The following is a 13711-nucleotide window of genomic DNA, read 5'->3' on the forward strand; positions in this document are numbered from 1 at the left end:
CAAACCCGAATTGACAATGGACAAGGGAGCATACATGACAGAGGAATGATAATTCTGCATCACGATATTTATTGAACGTTTAGCATGCAATATTTTTAAATTAGGATCCACATCACAAACATTGTGATTGTGAAACACAATAGTGCCAAAGTTTTAAAATCAGCAATATTCTAATAAAATGAACATGAATAATAATGTTTACAGTAGAATCTTTGCCAGATTTTTTGATAACGTCAATTATTGGATGCATGTAATGATTTGCTGTGGAAGCAAGAACAAGAGCCAAACATGATTTTCTCGGTTTTCTTCCGACATTTTATACAAAAAAATGTACGAAAAAAAAGCATAAACATGTTAAATACTTTTTCTCATGAAAACACAACTAGCATCGTATAAATATTGACGTAATATACACTGAACGCCTAGCAGTCCAAGTCAGTCAGAAGTATTCACCCTCAATCCATCAATATTCAATATAGATCGCTATCCAAATATCACGTTATATATTGAAAGTGTAGCAGGTCCCAACACTACTACACTTCCAAAGTTTCCCATTTTTTACCAACACATACACAATGCAAATACTATTTTCGGATCGACATTGAAAACATGTTTTCATAGCAAAACCTGTGTTTTCATCCATAGAAAATCTGTCAAACGAAATCACAATCACAACCAGTTTCCGCTGAAAACTCCTTGAAAACTTACATACCACTCATTGTAATCGATGCCTGTTCTAGTTTAGTCGATGTAATTGGAAGATATATTTTGCCGTCCCCAAATTGTCAGTTAATATCTGTTTACATTTTCAAAAACATGGAGGAAAAATGAAATTCGTGTGGTGAGAGGGAGGAAGCGCTCCTACCCAGTAATTCAGGATTACTGAAACTCCAACACATTTAAAGACATTTTAATCCCTGCCAGCCAAAGGTGGTACAAAAGCTGGTTAAACGAAGCTTTTTAAACCCACAAAAGTGGTAAAAAAAGTGGTGAGTTTGCCATAGGCCAGCATAGCTGCTTATGAGTTTTTAACCACTATTCCCCTCACACGTACGAATACATGTTATCTTACATTTCTGTTGCGCTCATTATGCAGTGTCATATAATTTATATACACAAAAATATAGCTGAACTGCTTTAATATCCCTCATCGTCAGCTGATGCAGGGTTGCCTTTTTTTCATCCCTATTTATAAATTTTTTTAAAATTTCAAACATATTATTTTAATTTCAAAATTATTTTTTTAAACTTTATTTATTTATATGTTAACATATTTACATTTTATTTTTACAATTATTTAAAAAAATATTAGTATAATTAAATATTTATTATATAAAATATTTTTTGTAAAATATGTTATTGATATCTAAAAATAAAAGATAAGATAAAAGAAAAAGATTATTAATATCTGAAAAAAAGAATATTGGTTGAGAAATATATTAATTAAATAAAAATAGTTATAATATCTGAAAAAAAAGATTAAAAAAAGCTGAAAAAAGATTAATTAAATAATAATAATTATAAAATATTAATTAAGTATTTGTAATTATAAATTCTGAAGAAAATTAATTAATGGTGAAAAAAAATTGATTAAATAAAATCTGAAAAAATGTTAGTTTAAGTTAAAAAAAAATTAATTAAATAATAATAATAACAAAATCTGAAAAAAGGTTAATTAAAGCTGAGAAAATATTTATTAATAAATAATAATTATAAAATCTAAAAAAAAAAATATTAATTAAATATAAATAATAATAGTTAATATGAATTATTACTTCTCCAATGATACAATATTGTAATAAAACCTATTTCATTAAAGAATTTACAGATATAAAAAGAACCATTGCAAATAAATGGAAGTTTTTGTTCTCTTATTGTGTTATATTTCAATTTCCCGTGCGAATTCAAAAAATAGCACTTGTTCCCACTGCATCGGAAATATATGCAGAAAAATCGCGAAATTTTGTTTAAATTCCACTGAACTCTTCTTCTTAACTGGCGTAGAAACCGCTTACGCGGTTATAGCCGAGTCCAAAACAGTGCGCCACGCATCTCTCCTTTTGGCGGTTTGGCGCCAATTGGTAATACCAAATGAAGACAGGTCCTTCTCCACCTGGTCCTTCCACCGGAGTGGAGGTCTCCCTCTTCCTCGGCTTCCACCAGCGGGTACTGCATCGAAAACTTTCAGAGCTGGGGCACTTTCATCCATTCGCACAACATGACCCAGTCAGCGTAGCCGCTGTCGTTTTATTCGCTGGACTATGTCTATGTCGTCGAACAACACATACAGCTCATCATTCCATCTTCTGTGGTATTCGCCGTTGCCAATGTTTAAGGGACCGTAAATCTTCCGCAAAACCTTTCTCTCGAAAACTCCTAGTGCCGTCTCATCGGATGTTGACACCGTCCACGCTTCTGCACCATAAAGTAGGACGGGAATGATGAGGGACTTGTAGAGTTTAGTTTTTGTTCGTCGAGAGAGGACTTTACTTTTCAATTGCCTACTCAGTCCATAGTAGCACCTGTTGGCAAGAGCGATTCTGCGTTGGATTTCAAGGCTGACATTATTATCGGTGTTAATGTTGGTTCCTAGATATACGAAATTATCTACAACTTCAAAGTTATGACTGTCAACAGTGACGTGGGAGCCAAGACGCGAATGCGCTGACTGTTTGTTTGATGACAGGAGATATTTCGTCTTGTCCTCGTTCACCACCAGGACCATTCGATTCGCTTCCTTATCCATGCGGGAAAAAGCAGAACTAACGGCGCGGGTGTTGTTTCCAATGATATCGATATCATCGGCGTACGCCAGTAGCTGTACACTCTTGTAGAAGATTGTACCTTCTCTATTTAGCTCTGCAGCTCTTATAATTTTCTCCAGCATCAAGTTAAAGAAGTCGCACGATAGCGAGTCACCTTGTCTGAAACCTCGTTTGGTATCGAACGTCTCGGAGAGGTCCTTCCCGATCCTGACGGAGCTTTTGGTGTTGCTCACCGTCAACTTACACAACCGTATTAGTTTTGCGGGGATACCAAATTCAGACATCGCGGCAGCTCCTTTTCGCGCTGTCGAAAGCAGCTTTAAAGTCGACAAATAGATGGTGTGTGTCGATCCTTTTTTCACGGGTCTTCTCCAAGATTTGGCGCATGGTGAATATCTGGTCAGTTGTTGATTTTCCAGGTCTAAAGCTACACTGATAAGGTCCAATCAGTTTGTTGACGGTGGGCTTTAGTCTTTCACACAGTACGCTCGATAGAACCTTATAAGCAATGTTAAGGAGGCTTATCCCACGATAGTTGGCGCAGATTGTGGGGTCTCCCTTTTTGTGGATTGGGCAGAGTACACTGAAATTCCAATCGTCGGGCATGCTTTCTTCCGACCATATTTCGCAAAGAAACTGATGCATGCACCTTATCAGCTCTTCGCCGCCGTATTTGAATAGCTCGGCCGGCAATCCATCGGCCCCGCCGCCTTGTTGTTCTTCAAGCGGGTAATTGCTATTCTAATTTCTTCAAGGTCGGGCAATGGAACATCTGTTCCATCGTAGTCGATTGGGGAATCGGGTTCGCCATCTCCTGGTGTTGTACTTTCACTGCCATTCAGCAGACTGGAGAAGTGTTCCCTCCACAAACACAGTATACTCTGGTCATCAACCACTAGATCACCGCTGGGGGCCCTACAGGAGTGTGCTCCGGTCTTGAAACCTTCAGTTAGTCGCCGGATCTTTTCGTAAAATTTTCGAGCATTACCCCTGTCGGCCAGCTTGTCAAGCTCTTCATACTCACGCATTTCGGCCTCTTTCTTTCTTTTTCTGCAAATGCGTCTCGCTTCCATCTTCAGCTCTCGGTATCTTTCCCATCCCGCTTGTGTTGCGGTCGATCGCAACATTGCGAGGTAGGCAGTCTGTTTTCTCTCCACTGCGAGACGACAATCCTCATCATACCAGCTGTTTTTTTGGCTTTTCCGAAAACCAATGGTTTCGGTTGCAGCTGTACGTAAGGAGTTTGATATGCCGTCCCACAGCTCCCTTATACCGAGATGCTGATGAGTGCTCTCAGAGAGCAGGAGTGCAAGTCGAGTAGAAAATCGTTCGGCTGTCGGTTGTGATTGCAGCTTCTCGATGTCGAACCTTCCTTGTGTTTGTTGACGTGTGCGCTTTTCTACACAGAGGCGGGTGCGTATCTTAGCTGCTACAAGATAGTGGTCCGAGTCGATGTTGGGACCACGAAGCGTACGCACATCAAAAACACTGGAGACATGTCGTCCATCTATCACAACATGATCGATCTGGTTGCGAGTGATTCGATCCGGGGACAGCCAAGTAGCTTGATGGATTTTCTTATGCTGGAATTTAGTACTACAGATGACCATATTTCGGGCCCCGGCGAAGTCGATCAGCCTCAGACCGTTTGGTGATGTTTCGTCATGGAGGCTGAATTTTCCGACTGTTGTGCCAAAGACACCTTCTTTACCCACCCTAGCGTTGAAATCGCCAAGCACGATTTTGACATCGTGGCGGGGGCAGCGCTCATAGGTACGTTCTAGGCGCTCATAGAAGGTATCTTTGATCACTTCGTCTTTCTCTTCCGTCGGGGCGTGGGCGCAAATAAGCGATATGTTGAAGAACCTCGCTTTGATGCGGATTGTGGCTAGACGTTCATCCACCGGAGTGAATGCCAGGACTCGACGACGGAGTCTCTCTCCCACCACGAATCCCACACCGAATTTGCGCTCCTTTATATGGCCGCTGTAGTAGATGTCACAAGGACCCACCTTCTTCCGTCCTTGTCCCGTCCATCGCATTTCTTGGATTGCGGTGATGTCAGCCTTTACTCTTACGAGGACATCAACCAGCTGGGCAGAGGCACCTTCCCAATTAAGGGTCCGGACATTCCAGGTGCATGCCCTTAAATCATAGTCCTTTATATGTTTGCCGTGGTCGTCATCAAAAGGGGGGTTTCTTATCCGAGGCCTGTGTTTCTTATTCACTGGTTATTCGTTTTTATGTGGTGGGTCCCAAGCCCTACGCACAACCGCATAAGCGGGATTCGCCTTCTCACTTTAGCTCGCTTCCAGACGGATGTCTGTTGGCTACCCAGAGGATACTTGGTCTAAGACCGGAAGTTGTGAGCTGCTGGAGCCACATGTAAAAGAATCGTTCCTGGCCACTCCCAAGTGAATGGCAGTCAGAAACTTTCCTCACTTACGTGAACTTCTACATATGACTCCATTCCACTGAACTAGCTATTCAAATATATTACATTTTGCGAAAAATATAGGCTTACACATCATTTCATAATATAGGACATTTTATTTGGTTTCTCGTTGGATATTATTTAAAAGTAAATACATTCACTACTTTTTTAAACGATTTTAGAACAAAACAAACGACATAAATATTATGATGGAAAACATGTGCCATAAAAAATGCCCATTATCTACATTCCCTAAAATGATTTCACTGCGCAGGCATACAAAACTAAATTGTTGCACTGCGAAGGCACACAAAATATACTATTTTTGTATTTAGCAAAACTTACATTTTTTTGTTTGCTGCTGCTTCTTAAACTGCTGTTTGCTATGTTGCTGATTGTTGTATGCTGCTAGAATAATGTTACAAATTAGTTCATTTTATATAAATTATAATAAAAAATATTAACAAATCCATTCAACTCACCTTTTTGGTTATATGTGCGCAAATGACTCGCGTTTTTCAATAATTTTTTATTTCCCTTTATGGGATTTTTTTTGGCACCAATGACAATTATGTTTTTTCTTTCACACTCATTTAATAAGAACAAGAAATGAGATAACTAGTTTTGATCTGTTTGGGAAATTCGAAATGTATTAACCCTAGTATGATTAATTCGACTTTTGAAGAACATATTTCTAAGCATTTTAAAGGAATTATGTTTTCATCGCATTAGGGTTAAAAAACAAAACAACCCAAACGTGTGCGTTGGTGTTATTAATTGAAGAGACATGAGGGGAAAGTGGTTAGGCCAGGCTGGCAGGGTGGCTGGCAGGGATAATACCACTATATACACACATATGCCACAAAGGGCAAAATGCGCATAAACATTTACCTCAACCTCTATACAATGACCTCAACTCTTCTCTCGTACAGCACCCTGAATGAGAAAAATAAACAACTTAAGTTCTCGTATGACCACTTTCAGACATGTCAATTCCTGTTGCTAATTCTCGTGCGATTTCCTTTTGCTGTCGCCCATTGCGTTCACACGAGCAATTCTTGGTCGACAACTCTGTTCATGTCTTTCTCTCATTCTCTTTCATATCATTTTCTCAACTTCTTGCACGCATCGTTTTCAAACAAAAAATATATTTCATTTGTATCGTTATTCTCCATTTTCTAACATATTTTAATTATATTATGCATATTTCTATATGTATTTGCAAATTACATACGAAATTAAATGATTAAATTGAAATTTTCAAATATATTGTATACATAAATTTTAAAATGTTATGTAGCAGCAGAACTGTTACGAATGAAAACACAAAGCGTGTTGCCCGAACACAGCAGACTCCGCGCGATTCTCGTCGCCCCCTCTCCTATAAAACTAAGAATTGCCGCAACAGGAATTGTTTTATTTAAATCAGTGATCTGCAGTCTAATTAAAGTTTAAATTATCGAACCACGCATTTCTAAATAAGTGAAACATAAAATATAAGTTTTCTAAAGCCAACATATTTAATTGAAGAGAATGATACAGTAATAATTCATCTCACTGTCAATTCGAAGCACGCAATAGAAGTTACACCAGCAATGGCCAACATCAAAGACGGAACCATTGAATACCTAAATAATTGTTGAATATAATAATATTATCTTGCCTTAAATTCTAATTAATTTTCCGTACAGATATTTCAAACTTCATACGGCGCGTTAAAATTAGGCAATCTAATTGGTGTCACTTATGGTAGCAGCGTAGAACTTTCGAAGCGATGGAATATGTGCTGCAAGCACATCCAGAACTATGGATGCAGACGCTGCTACATCAAACACAAATAATTTCCACACCAGATATTAGATTTAATGTCACTATTCTTACGTGCAATTAATGCTTTTGGTCAACACAAGCATGTGAAGAATTGGAACGACATGGTTTAAGTGCTTTTGTAATCGTTTATCATCGCGCCGTGTGTCCATTGGGTTTTGCCAATGAACTAGAGGACTTACCGATACCTGAGTTGGCCGTGCCATAAGCAGCTAAAACACAGAAATTTAAGGGTAAATTTAAGTGAATGTTTGTGATCATTGAAATTTAAAAACTGCTTGTATATTCAATTAGGAGGACTTTTTTGATTCATTTCCACCTTGTATTGAAGAATCATAACGTTGTTTCGCCTTACAAGGACATGGATTCACCGAAATTAGTTCAATGGAAATACTACAGCAAGAGCATGGATGTTAAGGCTAGAACGTTGCCCGTGCGATATTTAGAATTCTTGAAACATAAGTTAATTATTATCAACTTTTATGTTGTAAAAATTAAAATTTTACTTTATATTTTATAGAAACCCTCTTCCCAGATATTGGATGAATCTAGTACTAGTGAAATTAATGAAAGAACAGATCTTACAAAATCTCCTAAAGAAACCAAAAGATTCCTCACATAATGTGTGCAGCTAACACTTCCAGGCCGCATGGGGTATTTGACATTTGCCACTCTTCCTCCAGCCTTTGTCCGATAGCAAAAATGGATCAACTTTTCAATACGTTATACATATGTATGTATATAGTGTAGTACGATAATACATGTATAAAGTATGTATGTATGTGATTGGTGTTCAACCGTTTAGCCGGTTATAGCCGAATCGATGAGAGCGCACCACTCCTCTCTTTCCTTCGCAGTTCGGCGCCAGTTGGAGGATGGGATCATGTGTAGAAGTTCACGTAAGTGAGGAAAGTTTTTGATTGTCATTCACTTGGGAGTGGCCAGAAACGATTCTTCTCCACATTCAAGCAGCTCACGACTTCCGGTTTTAGACCAAGTATCCTCTGGGTAGCTAACAAACATCCGTTTGAAGGCGAGCTAAAGTGAGAAGGCGATCCCGCTTCTGCGGTTGTGCGTAGGGCTTGGGACCCACCACATAAAAACGAAGTACCAATGAAAAATCGAAAATGTTTAAAGTAAATATAATAATAAACTGGCATGATATTTTCAATAAATATGTATAATAATGATATGTGATTTTGTTACTAAATTCTCATTTCAGGTTTTGGTAGAACTAACCGAAAATTGCGGCTTTCGTTTCAGGGCTTTTGTGGGTATCATTACTGAAAGTGCACGTGGAGTTTTCGTTCGCAGTTTTGGATCTTTCATCCGTGATTGTACCAATAACAGTACTGAAAGTGCACATGTAGTTTGGTTCGCAGTTTTGGGTCTTTCAGCCGTGATTATACCAAGATCATTCCCGAATTGAGCAAGAGGTATATATAATGTGCTAAATGGATGAATGTAATATGCAAGATGAATGTACACATGTACACGTACGCAAGAGTTTCGGGTACTTTTGTCAATTCACCCTTAAGAATCGCATAGAAACTTTCATTGAAAGTGCTAGTACCGCTCCCTGGCTTTTCACCGGAGCATTCGCCGATACCTGTCTTGCAGGGAGGATTATGGCACTGTATATACAAATAAAGCAACCCTACAAGACGGAGCTAACTCATACATCACCACACATGCAAAGTTTTTCAGCTTTTACCAACACATACATAATAGTAACTTTCTGTAGTTAAATGACAATCTCGGTAGTTAGAGTGGCAACATTCATTAACCCTAATTTTTGTTTGTATAAGAGAGAGATGCACGTACTACAATAAACCGATCAAAATCTCCGCCATGGCCGCCATTCATATGAAGAGAAAATTTGAAGTGAGTATTAATAATTTGTTACTGATATTATTTTATACTATGGTTGACTGGATGCTGCAGCTTATTTTAAAGGAATATAACTGCAGAAAATGGTCTCGAAAGGCAAAGCGAGCTGCAACGCACATTTTATGCGTACATGCAAAACTAAAAAGAGAAGCAGAACAAGTACGCTGCCGTATTTGCAGCTTCTGTTCAGAATATGTTGTCTAGGCCAGAATCCAACAACCTGCACCTCACATGCACTCAGAATCTCTGTTCTGCTCGGGCGTATATGATGCTATTTTTTGACGAACAATACCACATTCCCGAATAAATTTTATGAAATCCGAATTAGAATATTCAGAGCCATTATCTGTTCTGAGAACTTTTATTTTACGACCATCAGAAATATTGATGTATGTTTGTTGTCAGAAACACATTTTACGAAACATTCATTTTTAAAATTCAAAACTTCTGACATATACCACACTCCGCACCCAGCAAACTCAGCACGAGGAGGAATCAATCGCGGTTTTAATCAAAAAGGCCGAGAACTTCTGAAAGCTATACAAGTTATTGGATGCAATGTTATTTCGACAGGGAGACCCACTTATCGGCCTGCAGATAGTAGGAAATAACCAAATCTTCTTGACCTTTTTGTCATCAACAAAATATCGAAAATCAATTTACGTATTGAAGATAGCTCAGATTTAAGCTCTGATCTGATCACCAGTGTTACTAACTCAATGTGAAAAATCAGTAATTTCGTCCGGCACGTCTTCTTTATCAAACAAACATACTGATTGGTATAAATTTAAGACTATACTGAATAAAGTTGAATTTAAGCTGAAGGGAATATCGACAGATATTGACTTAGATTGTGAAGTTGAATCATTCACAAAAGTAATTCAAAATGCTGCATGGAAGAGTACACCGAATATTCGCGATAATCTAAGTGGAAATATATTTCCAATATACATCGTTGAAGGTATCCGCAAAAATGCAAACTTCGACGAAGATGGCAGCAAACTAGGTTGGCTGGTCTCAAAACTGAGCTTAATAGATGTACAGCGGAACAAAGAACAAAAATTAGACTAATATATATTTTTAACTAAATATCGCTGTTGCCGGCTTTATCGAAAGTCTTCGAGAATGTTCTCATAAAGAGGGTCAAATCAATAATAGAACGAAAACACCTTATACCAGTACATCAGTTCGGCTTTCGTAATCACCATTCAACAATTGACCAGCTGCACCGAATCGTTAATTTCGTTGAAAATGCTATGGCAAAAGAACGTTAGTTCGGCGGCCTTCTTAGACGTGCCTCAGGCTTTTGATGAATTTGGCATTCAGGTTTACTGCTGAAATTGAAATGCAAGTAACCGAAAATTTTATACTATCATATTATTGTATATTGTAAGTCTCAGGGGCAATTAAAATTGTTTCAAGTGTTGGTAAAACTTTATTGCGATTGAAGAATACGGTGGAGGATGGAGTCATATGTAGAAGTTCACGTAAGTGAGGAAAGTTTCTGACTGTCATTCACTTGGGAGTGGCCAGGAACGATTCTTTTACATGTGGCTCCAGCAGCTCACGAATTCCGGTCTTAGACCAAGTATCCTCTGGGTAGCCAACAGACATCCGTTTGGAGGCGAGCTAAAGTGAGAAGGCGAAACCCGCCTATGCGGTTGTGCGTAGGGTTTGGGACCCACCACATAAAAACACCCCCCAATGAAAAAGAAAAAACAGCCTCGGATGAGAGACCCCAATTTTGATGACGACCACTGCAAACGTTTAAAGGACTACGAAATAAGGGCATGCACCTGGAATGTCCGGACCCTTAATTGGGAAGGTGCCTCTGCCCAGCTGGTTGATGTCCTCGTAAGAGTAAAGCGATGGACGGGACAAGGACGGAAGAAGGTGGGTCCTTGTTACATCTACTACAGCAGCCATATAAAGGAGCGCAAATTTGGTGTGGGATTCGTGGTGGGAGAGAGACTCCGTCGTCGAGTCCTGGCATTCACTCCGGTGGATGAACGTCTAGCCACAATCCGCATCAAAGCGAGGTTCTTCAGCATATCGCTGATTTGCGCCCACGCCCCGACGGAAGAGAAGGACGAAGTGATCAAAGATACCTTCTATGAGCGCCTAGAACGTACCTATGAGCGCTGCCCCCGCCACGATGTCAAAATCGTGCTTGGCGATTTCAACGCTAGGGTGGGTAAAGAAGGTGTCTTTGGCACAACAGTCGGAAAATTCAGCCTCCATGACGAAACATCACCAAACGGTGTGAGGCGGATCGACTTCGCCGGGGCCCGAAATATGGTCGTCTGTAGTACTAGATTCCAGCATAAGGAAATCCATCAAGCTACTTGGCTGTCCCCGGATCGAATCACTCGCAACCAGATCGATCATGTTGTGATAGATGGACGACATGTCTCCAGTGTTTCTGATGTGCGTACGCTTCGTGGTCCCAACATCGACTCGGACCACTATCTTGTAGCAGCTAAAATACGCACCCGCCTCTGTGTTGAAAAGCGCACACGTCAACAAACACAAGGAAGGTTCAACATCCAGAAGCTGCAATCACAACCGACAGCCGAACGATTTTCTACTCGACTTGCACTCCTGCTCTCTGAGAACACGCATCAGCATCTCGGTATAAGGGAGCTGTGGGACGGCATATCAAACTCCTTACGTACAGCTGCAACCGAAACCATTGGTTTTCGGAACAGCCAAAAAAACAGCTGGTATGATGAGGATTGTCGTCTCGCAGTGGAGAGAAAACAGACTGCCTACCTCGCAATGATACCGAGAGCTGAAGAGGGAAGCGAGACGCATTTGCAGACAAAAAAGGAAAGAGGCCGAAAAGCGTGAGTATGAAGAGCTTGACAAGCTGGCCGACAGAGGTAATGCTCGAAAATTTTACGAAAAGATCCGGCGACTAACTGAAGGTTTCAAGACCGGAGCACACTCCTGTAGGGCCCCCAGCGGTGATCTAGTGGTTGATGACCAAAGTATACTGAGTTTGTGGAGGGAACATTTCTCCAGCCTGCTGAATGGCAGTGCAAGTACAACAACAGGAGATGGCGAACCCGATTCCCCAATAGACGACGATGGAGCAGATGTTCCATTGCCCGACCGTGAAGAAATTCGAATAGCAATTACCCGCTTGAAGAACAATAAGGCGGCGGGGGCCGATGGATTACCGGCCGAGCTATTCAAATACGGCGGCGAAGTGCTGATAAGGTGCTTGCATCAGCTTCTTTGCAGAATATGGTCGGAAGAAAGCATGCCTGACGATTGGAATCTAAGTGTACTCTGCCCAATACATAAAAAGGGAGACCCCACAATCTGCGCCAATTACCGTGGTATATATAAGTCTCCTCAATATCGCATATAAGGTTTTGTCGAGCGTATTGTGTGAAAGACTAAAGCCCACCGTCAACGAACTGATTGGACCTTATCAGTGTGGCTTTAGACCTGGAAAATTTACAATGGACCAGATATTCACCATGCGCCAAATTTTGGAAAAGACCCGAGAGAGAAGAATCGATACTCACCATCTTTTTATCGATTTTAAAGCTGCCTTCGATAGCACGAAAAGGAGCTGCCTTTATGCCACGATGTCTGAATTTGGTATCCCTGCAAAACTAATACGGCTATGTAAGCTGACGTTGAGCAACACCAAAAACTCCGTCAAGATCGGGAAGGACCTCTCCGAGCCGTTCGATACCAAACGAGGCTTCTGACAGGATGACTCACTATCGTGCGACTTCTTCAATCTATTGCTGGAAAAAATAATACGAGCTGCAGAGCTAAATAGAGAGGGTGCAATCTTCTACAAGAGTGTACAGCTACTGGCGTACGCCGATGATATCGATATCATTGGAAACAACACCCGCGCCGTTAGTTCTGCTTTTTCCAGACTGGATAAGGAAGCGAAGCGTATGGGTCTGGTGGTGAATGAGGACAAGACGAAATATCTCCTGTCGTCAAACAAACAGTCAGCGCATTCGCGTCTTGGCTCCCACGTCACTGTTGACAGTCATAACTTTGAAGTTGTAGATAATTTTGTCTACCTGGGAACCAGCATTAACAGCAATAACAATGTCAGCCTGGAAATCCATCGCAGAATCACTCTTGCCAACAGGTGCTACTATGGACTAAGTAGGCAATTGAAAAGTAAAGTCCTCTCTCGACGAACAAAAACCAAACTCTACAAGTCCTTCATCATTCCCGTCCTACTTTCCGGTGAAGAAGCGTGGACGATGTCAACATCCGATGAGACGGCACTAGGAGTTTTCGAGAGAAAGGTTTTGCGGAAGATTTATGGTCCCTTAAACATTGGCAACGGCGAATACCGCAGACGATGGAACGATGAACTGTATGTGTTATTCGACGACATAGACATAGTCCAGCGATTAAAAAAATAGCGGCTACGCTGGCTAGGTCATGTTGTTCGAATGGATGAAAGTGCTCCAGCTCTGAAAGTATTCGATGCAGTACCCGCTGGTGGAAGCCGAAGAAGAGGGAGACCTCCACTCCGATGGAAGGACCAGGTGGAGAGGGACCTGGGTTCGCTTGGTATAACCAATTGGCACCAAACTGCCAGCAGGAGGGATACGTGGCGCGCGGTTTTGGACTCGGCTATAACCGCGTAAGCGGTGTCTACGCCAGTCAAGAAGAAGAAGAATATTGACGAAGGCTATGCTGACCTAGGCAAATGTGCCCTCTTGAAATAACTAACGATGTGTTTGTTTTTTGGTGTCGTGTGTTACTTTTCGTGTGTAAAGTTATTTAATGACAGTAACATTAATGT

Source organism: Zeugodacus cucurbitae, chromosome 3 (genome assembly GCF_028554725.1).
Source record: "Zeugodacus cucurbitae isolate PBARC_wt_2022May chromosome 3, idZeuCucr1.2, whole genome shotgun sequence".
NCBI lineage: Eukaryota > Metazoa > Arthropoda > Insecta > Diptera > Tephritidae > Zeugodacus > Zeugodacus cucurbitae.